The 8,916-nt window shown below is 40.5% G+C and overlaps 1 long non-coding RNA gene across 1 annotated transcript in view; it reads right to left on the minus strand.

The window, feature by feature from the left end:
• Window positions 1-4,770: 4,770 nt before the first annotated feature.
• LOC124002185 overlaps window positions 4,771-8,916 on the minus strand; it is a 14,434-nt gene continuing 10,288 nt past the window's right edge. The window contains exons 2-3 of the long non-coding RNA XR_006832941.1: window positions 5,592-5,721; window positions 4,771-5,230 (exon numbers count right to left, since the gene is read on the minus strand). This is a non-coding gene — a long non-coding RNA (uncharacterized LOC124002185). The remainder of the gene's footprint in view (window positions 5,231-5,591; window positions 5,722-8,916) is intronic.

An 8,916-nucleotide genomic window follows, 5' to 3' on the forward strand; every position in this document is an offset into this window, starting at 1 on the left:
TTTTTGGAGGCGAAGGGGTCTAATTTGAATGGGTTGAATAGTTTCAAATTGACAGCTATTTACAACTCTTAAGATTGTCTTTCTTAGCGACACCAATATTTTCCAGCTCATGCAAGCTCTAAGGATGCAAGCTCTACTAGGATGCAAGCTCTACTAAGTTAAATAAGGCATTAGAAGTATTGCATGAAAAATATAGCAAATTGTTTGTTGTGACCTTGTTTATAACTCCTATAGTGCTATAGAAAAAAAATAGAAAAAAAACAGACCTAGATTCTAAAAATGTTCAGGTCCAATTTACAAACTAAGAAAAAGGGTTCCTCAAGGGTCCTTTTGGAAGGGTGAGGGTTCTATGTGAAACCATAATGACTCAAAAAACTTGTTTTTTTGCAGTTCAGAAAGGTGTTCTGTCCTCTTTTTGTGATAATTCAAATCAAAAATGTCCTATTTTTGTGATAATTCAAATGTAGGGGAGGTGAGTCATTACAATATTTTGGGGCGTGGTGTACGCACAGCTGTTTTTGTGCAACCGGAAGTTGGAGTGACATTCCAGTGTATTTAACCAGTTGTGCTACAGCATGCCTGTCACGACTTCTCCCGAAGTCGAAGCCTCTCCTTGTTCGGGCGGTGCTCTGCGGTCGCCGTCAACGGTCTTCTAATTAAAAAAAAAAAATCTGGTTAGCTATATTATATATTTTTTATTGAAAAGTTGTATTGGGTGTGCTAGCACTGTAACAGCTGTGGGTTACAACTGTTCTCAATTGACACGAGGCCATATGTGTCTTTCACAAGACACCATCACTAGCCATAGTCATATTTAACCTGTAATCACATAACACAGCAGATTAGATAGATTCGAATGAGCCACCTCCCTTTTAATAACATAGAAAAGAACCATTTTCTGAACTGCAAAGGACCATAGAAGAGCTTGCCAAAGAACCCTTGAGGAACTCTCTTTTCTTAGTGTGCAGCAAAGATACGTTCACGCCTCACTAACTTAGTTATCGCCTAATTCAGGAAATCCCCTAAGAAGAGAGACACACAGTCACAGAAAGAGACTCACTGTGGGAGAAACTTTGCCTCTCTCACACTTTTCTACCACAGCCACTGCGCTGCACTTATCCCCTGTGATTCATACTGGAGACATATGTAACACGCCACAGTCTGTAAATGTTACCACATGTCTCGTAGTCCTAAAGTGCAATACAGCGCAATGCAACATGAGGTGGATGTATGTACAGGGAGGAGGGAGAATGGGATGTATACACCATTCAAAACACTTGCCCTTCATTGTTGAATACATATTGGTCTACTGTTTTTTTTTATTCTTATTTACAACAACGCTAGACAATCTCTTTTAGCACATACGGTACTAAAAACTTTAGCCATGTATTGTGTAGACACACAATTTTGTAAATTGCAAAATTGAGGCGGCAGACAATAGAACCAAGGGCCCAAGGAGTACATAGAGACATATGTGCCAGCCATTTAGAAAGTGGTTATATAACAGCGTGATGTGAGGCAGCTCTGTAGTCTCCGTGATGCAGGTGTTGCCGTGTTTCTGTGCAACATTTGCACTGATGTGGTCTACTGTCATGAACCTCCGGGCTAAGCTATAACCCACCGCAAGTCTCGCTTAACCCTTTCCTGTGACACCTAACCGGTGGACTGATAGAACTATTTTAGGTCACAGGCTGAGGGATATTTAGCAGCACTGAAGGTGATCACTTAGAGACTTTGGAGAACATAGGGCAACATTTTTGTGTCGCAGCCTGAAATTGAAATTGGTTGAATTTAGATTTGTTGCCACTGATCTGCACACAACACTCCGTACGTTTCTGAGTGGCCTAAGTTACAGTTTAGATTTAAATCAGCTTGAACGGGCAAGATTTGAAAATGGCTGTCTAGCAATGATCAACAATCAACTTGTCATAGCTTGAATAATTTTTTAAAGAACAATGGGCTAATATTTTACAATCCAGGTGTACAAAGCTCTTAGAGATTTACCTCCAAAAAACGCACAGCTGTTATGAAAATGAGACGTTTGTGTATTTAATTTCAATACATGTGCAAACATTTCTAAAAACATGTTTTCACTTTGTCATTATGGGGTATTGTGTGTACAGTAGATGAGTGAGAATGTTTTTTTTTTTACTTATTCCATTTTGAATTCAGACTGTCACACAACAAAATGTGGAATATGTGCATACTGGCTTTCCTTTTTTTTTTTGTTTAGTTGTTAAATAAAAACAGAAACTTTAGAAAGTGGGCATTTGCCCCACTGGTATGTTAAAATTGGATATTTTATATATATACATTTTTCATTTTATATGTTTTGTTTTGGTATTTTTCAGTAATTGACTCTTAAAAGCTAAAGTCTAGGTATCTTTTTTTAATTAAATAAATCAAATATCAGAACAAAGTGACATTGCACATCTCACTATTAATATCCTCACTATGATGAAGTTTTAATGTACGGAGACTTTTTTTTCTTCAAATTTTGCCCTTCCAGTCCGAATCACCCTAAAGTATCTCAAAATCTTTTGTGTTAGTCATAGATGATTTGGAGATGATTTGGAAAATGCTAAAGTAGGTACATTTGACTTGCAATGGGCAGTTTTACCGAAACATATTAACTTTAAAATGTACACTTTATTGAAACAGATTAAAATGTTTCCCTCTAACCAAGTGGATTATTTATCTTTAAGCTTCCCTACTGCCATATACAGTGGGGCAAAAAAATATTTAGTCAGCCACCAATTGTGCAAGTTCTCCCACTTAAAAAGATGAGAGAGGCCTGTAATTTACACTTCAACTATGACAGACATAATCACATTGTAGGATTTTTAATTAATTAATTTGCCAATTATGGTGTAAAATAAGTATTTGGTCACCTACAAACAAGCAAGATGTCTGGCTCTCAACGACTTCTTCTTTAAAACACAGTCAATCAACGAAACAGCAGGCAAATCATTGGTGCACAATGATGTCATGACTTGTTATCTTCAAATCGGTTTCTTTCAGTCAATACGTCCCGCGAAATGGCCCATCATGTTTGATTGTGTTACAAACAAACCAGTTGATTGCAGTGAAACCAAACATGACTGGAAAAGTCACGTTCTGTGTGGGTGATTTACCTGAAATGTGTCGTCAAATGGAATGAGACGGAATTCACGACACAAGCGGTTCACAAATGTTTTGTGTTAGGCTATAAAAACGGATTTTATCAAACAAAATATCATTCATTGTGTAACAATGAGCATTAGAACTACAAACAGACAAAGATTGTCAAAGATAAACTATTTATTTTAATGCAGTTTGTGATTATGTTATTGTCACGCCTTGGTCATTGTATCTTGTGTTTTTGTTACATGTTTGGGTAGGCCAGGGTGTGACATGGGTTTATATGTTGTATTTCGTATTGGGGTTTGTATTAATTGGGAGTGTGTATTAGTAGGGGTGTGTCTAGTTAGGCTTGGCTGCCTGAGGCGATTCCTAATTGGAGTCAGCTGATTCTAGTTGTCTCGGATTGGGAACCGTATTTAGGTAGCTTGAGTTTGTACCTGTCTTTGTGTTAGTCACCAGATAGGCTGTAATTAGTTTCCTCGTTTGTTGTTTTTTGTATTTTTCAGTTATTTCATGTACCGCTATTTTCTTCATTAAAAGTCATGAGTAACCTACACGCTGCATTTCGGTCTGACTCTCTTCAAACGACAGACGAAGTTCATTACAGTTATGCCTGTGCTGGTTAAAATTGTTTTTTTTATGGGGCTCTATGCTCAGATAATCGCATCGTATTCTTTCGCAGAAGACCCTTTTTTAAATCTGACAACGCAGTTGGATTAGCAAGATTCTAGGCTTTCGATACATGTGAGACACTTGTATTTTCATGAATGTGTGGCCTAGCCCCATAGAAAATCTTTGGAGGGAGTTTAAAGTGTGTGTAAACCTTGTGAAGACTTACAGAAAACGTTTGACCTCTGTCATTGCCAACAAAGGGTATATAACAAAGTATTGAGAGTATAGAGTTTGATAGAGAAGTATATTTAAATCATTTCGCTTTTGAAAAATAAATGTGAATACATGAAAACAATACAAAACATTACTATATCGAGAACTAAAATTCACTCTATTTTAAAGGGATTGTATCTACTTTCCCAGAATCAGATGAACTTGTGGATGCCATTTTTATGTCTCTGCGTCAAGTATGAAGGAAGTTAGAGGTAGTTTTGCGAGCCAATGGTAACTAGCGTGCCCGCTGTTCCCATAGACTTACAGTCATTGCACTAAAGCTAGTTAGCAATTGTGCTAATACTAGTTGACAAGTTCCTTCAAACTGAACGCAAAGAAATACAAATTGTATCAGCGAGGTCATCTGACTTGGTGGAAGTAGATACAGGGCTTCATTGCCAAAATCACGAACTATCCTTTTAGTAGTTGGAGTGGAGGGATTCCCCAGTCACAGATGCTTTCAATTTTCCCACGTTTTTGGTCAGCCTCCAAACTGTGATATTGGAGCTGAGGCAGGTTTGTTCCAAAATCCAAACATGGAAGAAGTAAGGTCGACAGACAGACATGGAGAAAACGAGACAGAAAGGAGGGAGAAAAAGGGTAGAGGTAGAGAGAGAAGGAGAGAGAAGGAGTAGGAGGGATGTAGAGGAAGAAAAAAACGGGGGAAAGAGGGAGAGAAAGACTGAGAAAAAAGGAAAGAAAAAGGGAGAAATAGGGAGAGAGAGAGAGAGAGAGAGAGAGAGAGAGAGAGAGAGAGAGAGAGAGAGAGAGAGAGAGAGAGAGAGAAAAGGAGGAGAGAGAGAAAGAGAGAGAGAGAGAGAGAGAGAGAAAAGGAGGAGAGAGAGAAAGAGAGAGCGATAGAGAGAGAAAGGGGAAAGCGATGGACGGCCTTGACCCACATTCATAATGACCAGGTCTTTGATTGAGGGACGCCACATGGGAGAGAAACATCAGCGCTCAGCGCCGGGTAGTGCCTGCATATCCATCCACTGAAATAATAAGCTGACCTGAACCCCTTTCACTCCCTCTGAATCCACTCTGGCCCAAACGAGGAGCTTGTTTTTCAGAGTGTCCCTCGTTTGTGCAAACTCTGCCACCTTACTTGTGAAGGAGAAAAACGAGAGAGAGTATGGATATAGAAGAGCTGTAATGCCAGTGCCATCGGAGAAGTGTCAGGTCATCCTGTCTGGGCTGAAGGATCCCTGGATGGGTCAGACTTTCCCTGGTAAAAGAAAGGGTGGTGCATGGTGGGAAAATAATGTGCAGAGGAACGTTTTGGTGAAATTGCGCTCAACACTCAATGTATTATTGTAATGTAAACTGCCAAACTCTAGTACCATTCAAATATGAATTTGTTACTATTAAACAAAAACACTTTTTTAAGACCTTCCTAAACAGAAACAATATATACATTTTGCAATGGTATACATTAAATGGATTTATTATACTGCTTGAAAAGTAGACATTCCAAATACATTGTATGCAAAGAGGCACAGTGCTTCTCGTGGTAATTAACTGACCAAACATGTGACACAGATCTGAGGTCTGGTTAGTCCTGTTTGTGTGTCTGACGGTTATCTCACCTCAGTAAATTCCAGAATACTTTCCTTCTCCAGGGGAAAGAACCCCACCCGTCAAAGACACAAGAAACTCCCGGGTGAACGCAGTGCCCTTCAGGATACCTCTGATATTCAGATGGAGGTGCAGAATGCCCTAAAGCACAGGAGAGACTGAAAGATGAGAAGTATCCCTCATTTGCATTAGCCACTTGACATTTCCTAAAGGTTGGCATTAATCCACACCGGCTTGAGGAACTGGTCCAGTTGAATATTTCTGTGTCATTTTTATTTTCTCAGCCATTGAGCATTCAGCACGCACTAAGCAATCAGTAGTCCAGAGTACAAGGCACACACACACACACACACACACACACACACACACACACACACACACACACACACACACACACACACACACACACACACACACACACACACACACACACACACACACACACACACACACACACACACACACACACACACACACACACACACACACACACACACACACACACACACACACACACTTGTCTTTCCACGACTGGACATTCTGAACATCCATGTAGTTAGCATTGTGGAGAGAATATACACATACCATTGAGAGAGTGAGAAAGAGAGAGAGAGAGCGAGAGAGAGAGAGAGAGAGAGAGAGAGAGAGAGAGAGAGAGAGAGAGAGAGAGAGAGAGAGAGAGAGAGAGAGAGAGAGAAAGAGAGATAGAGAAAGATGTAGAGAGATAGAGAAAGATAGAGATAAAGATAGAGAGAGACACAGAGAGATATTGAGTTTTTTTTTTTAATTGCTTGTTTTCTTCCGTGTTGCCAAATTCTCCCCGTTGCAGTCTAAGTGACTTGGCTGATCTCACCAACCACAAGCTGATGATTTGAGATCAATAACTACGTTTTCGATGAACTCAGCAGAATGATAGATCAAGACGACATGAAGTGTGGCTTAGATAACACCTCTTTCAGCCAAGTGGGATTGGATCAGCACACTGCAAGTGTCAACAAAGGCATGGTGAAGAGAAGGTTGACATGCAGTAGGAAATGGTAAGATAGGGCAGCAGAAAGAGGACTGAACAGGAACTGCAATTATAACGCATCACCGTCGGGTCTCCTGTTTCCTTTGTTTGTCTCTATTACTGTATGAAATGTCCATACAGTAGACGGGTGTATGCGACGTACAAATGTTTCAGTATGACAACAAGAAACGTGATAATTGGTTTTCCTGCATGAATGGCTGACGTTTGCCTTTGGTCAATGTCCATCACTATGGGAAAGAAAGTAGATGCTGTACTTTGTGATCTGATCAACATGACCAACCAGGTGATGAAATGCTGTCTGTGGTAATGAAATCCTATGCATTGCACACGTTGACAGTCAGAGTTGATCGGTGTTAAGGTCACAGATCTTGGAGGATGTGCAGGTCGGTCCCTCTTTCCCCTCTTGCTCATCGGGCAGGTACTTATCTGTTTGACTGAAGTGGAGGAGTCAAGCCGCTAACATTAGAATTACAAAGGCGGGCATGGCTGAGTCGACATGGCCAGGGTTCACAGGTGTAGCGCGGGGATAAATCCAGCGATACCGTGGGGAGATTAGAAAAGTCAAAAGTGATCATGTGTAATTGGTTATCGCACCTCAAGCACCTCTCAGGTTATTATCCCCCGTAAGCCTCCTTATATTCTTAAGTGGACGGCTGGCGAGCAGGAGAGGCTGAAAGTTTGGGAGGCTTTGAAACGTCAGTCTGTGAAACTCCAAGATGGCTTCTCTTTCTCTCTCCCTGGGTCTGATGAAAGAGGAGAAACACTCTTACGGACACACACACACGCACGCACGCAAGCACAAAATCCCACCACACACACACACACACACACACACACACACACACACACACACACACACACACACACACACACACACACACACACACACACACACACACACACACACACACACACACACACACACACACACACACACACACACGCACACACACGCACACACACGCACACACACGCACGCACGCACGCACGCAAGCACAAAATCCCACCACACACACACACACACACACACACACACACACACACACACACACACACACACACACACACACACACACACACACACACACACACACACACACACACACACACACACACACACACACACATACATACACACAGCTCCACGCAGGCACTTCACGTTAGCTTTCATTATCAGATCTCCCTCTCCACATAATTGAGCACAATGCACGTTGAGTTCCTCACACCGTTTCATAGGAAGAATGAATACATCATTATCTCCACACAAACACGTCCTTCGGTAAATACTGTTTGCGCCTGTGACAGAGAGAAGAGTAGAGCAGGCTTCCCGACTCCACTGTGGGAAAAAATGCAGCCATGGTTTGTATTTGCCATTTCTGCCGGCATTAGTTTAGAAACTTGCACAAAGCGTATTTAATTGTTAATCCCAAAGAATGCGGGTAGATATATAGAGAGGATGATCAGAATTATGGTATCACAGTGCCTTAATGAAATGAGTGTTGTGCGCCCTAATTTAATCAATATTAGAATATCTGCCAATTAGCACCATTATTTTACTTGCATGTGAAAATTAGGACCCTGCTAATTTATCACTGCTCTATCTCTCACTGGTTTCATTACAAATGTGATAACAATGGTTGATTTTTGATTTTCCCATTTTAAATTATAGAGAGAGGCTAGATTCCAATTAGTCTCCATTGAAAGTGTTGATGAGGTTTAACTGGAAAAATTAATTAAAAAGTTTGTTAAGATTAGAATCATGACGTTTTGAGTATTTAATCAAAATACATTTTAGCAATGAATTAAAACCTCATTTGCATACATTTGTTAATTTATAGATGGGGATATGATTTCAATCAAATGTTTACAGTTTCGACAAATGTCATGTACAAATCAAGCACTTCAAATGAACATGTTTGTCTTGCATATGTAGCCGATACGTCTATGCCGGTAACCCCCTGTTGTACGGTCTCCATGTAAAGTAGTACCAGCAGTGGATACCATGGTTATGTCTTAAATCATAATCTTCATTCTTTCCCTGACTTCAACCCACTTTGTAACTACAGATTAGCTCCACATATCCAATGTTCCTACACTGTTCTGATTACCATGCTTATCTGGCAAGCCTCTTAATTGAAGATAGACCGTGTACATATAGTTTGTGAATCAGTATCGAATGCTCTTAACTTTACGAGGGATTACGCCACATATCTGCAATCCCCTCTGCCTAATATGAAGCTATAGACACTAACATTTGGACAGTATAGAACAGTTGTAGAGGAAGGGACAGTGGGATGGAGAGGGGG

This window comes from Oncorhynchus gorbuscha, linkage group LG17 (genome assembly GCF_021184085.1).
Source record: "Oncorhynchus gorbuscha isolate QuinsamMale2020 ecotype Even-year linkage group LG17, OgorEven_v1.0, whole genome shotgun sequence".
Classification (NCBI taxonomy): Eukaryota; Metazoa; Chordata; class Actinopteri; order Salmoniformes; family Salmonidae; genus Oncorhynchus; species Oncorhynchus gorbuscha.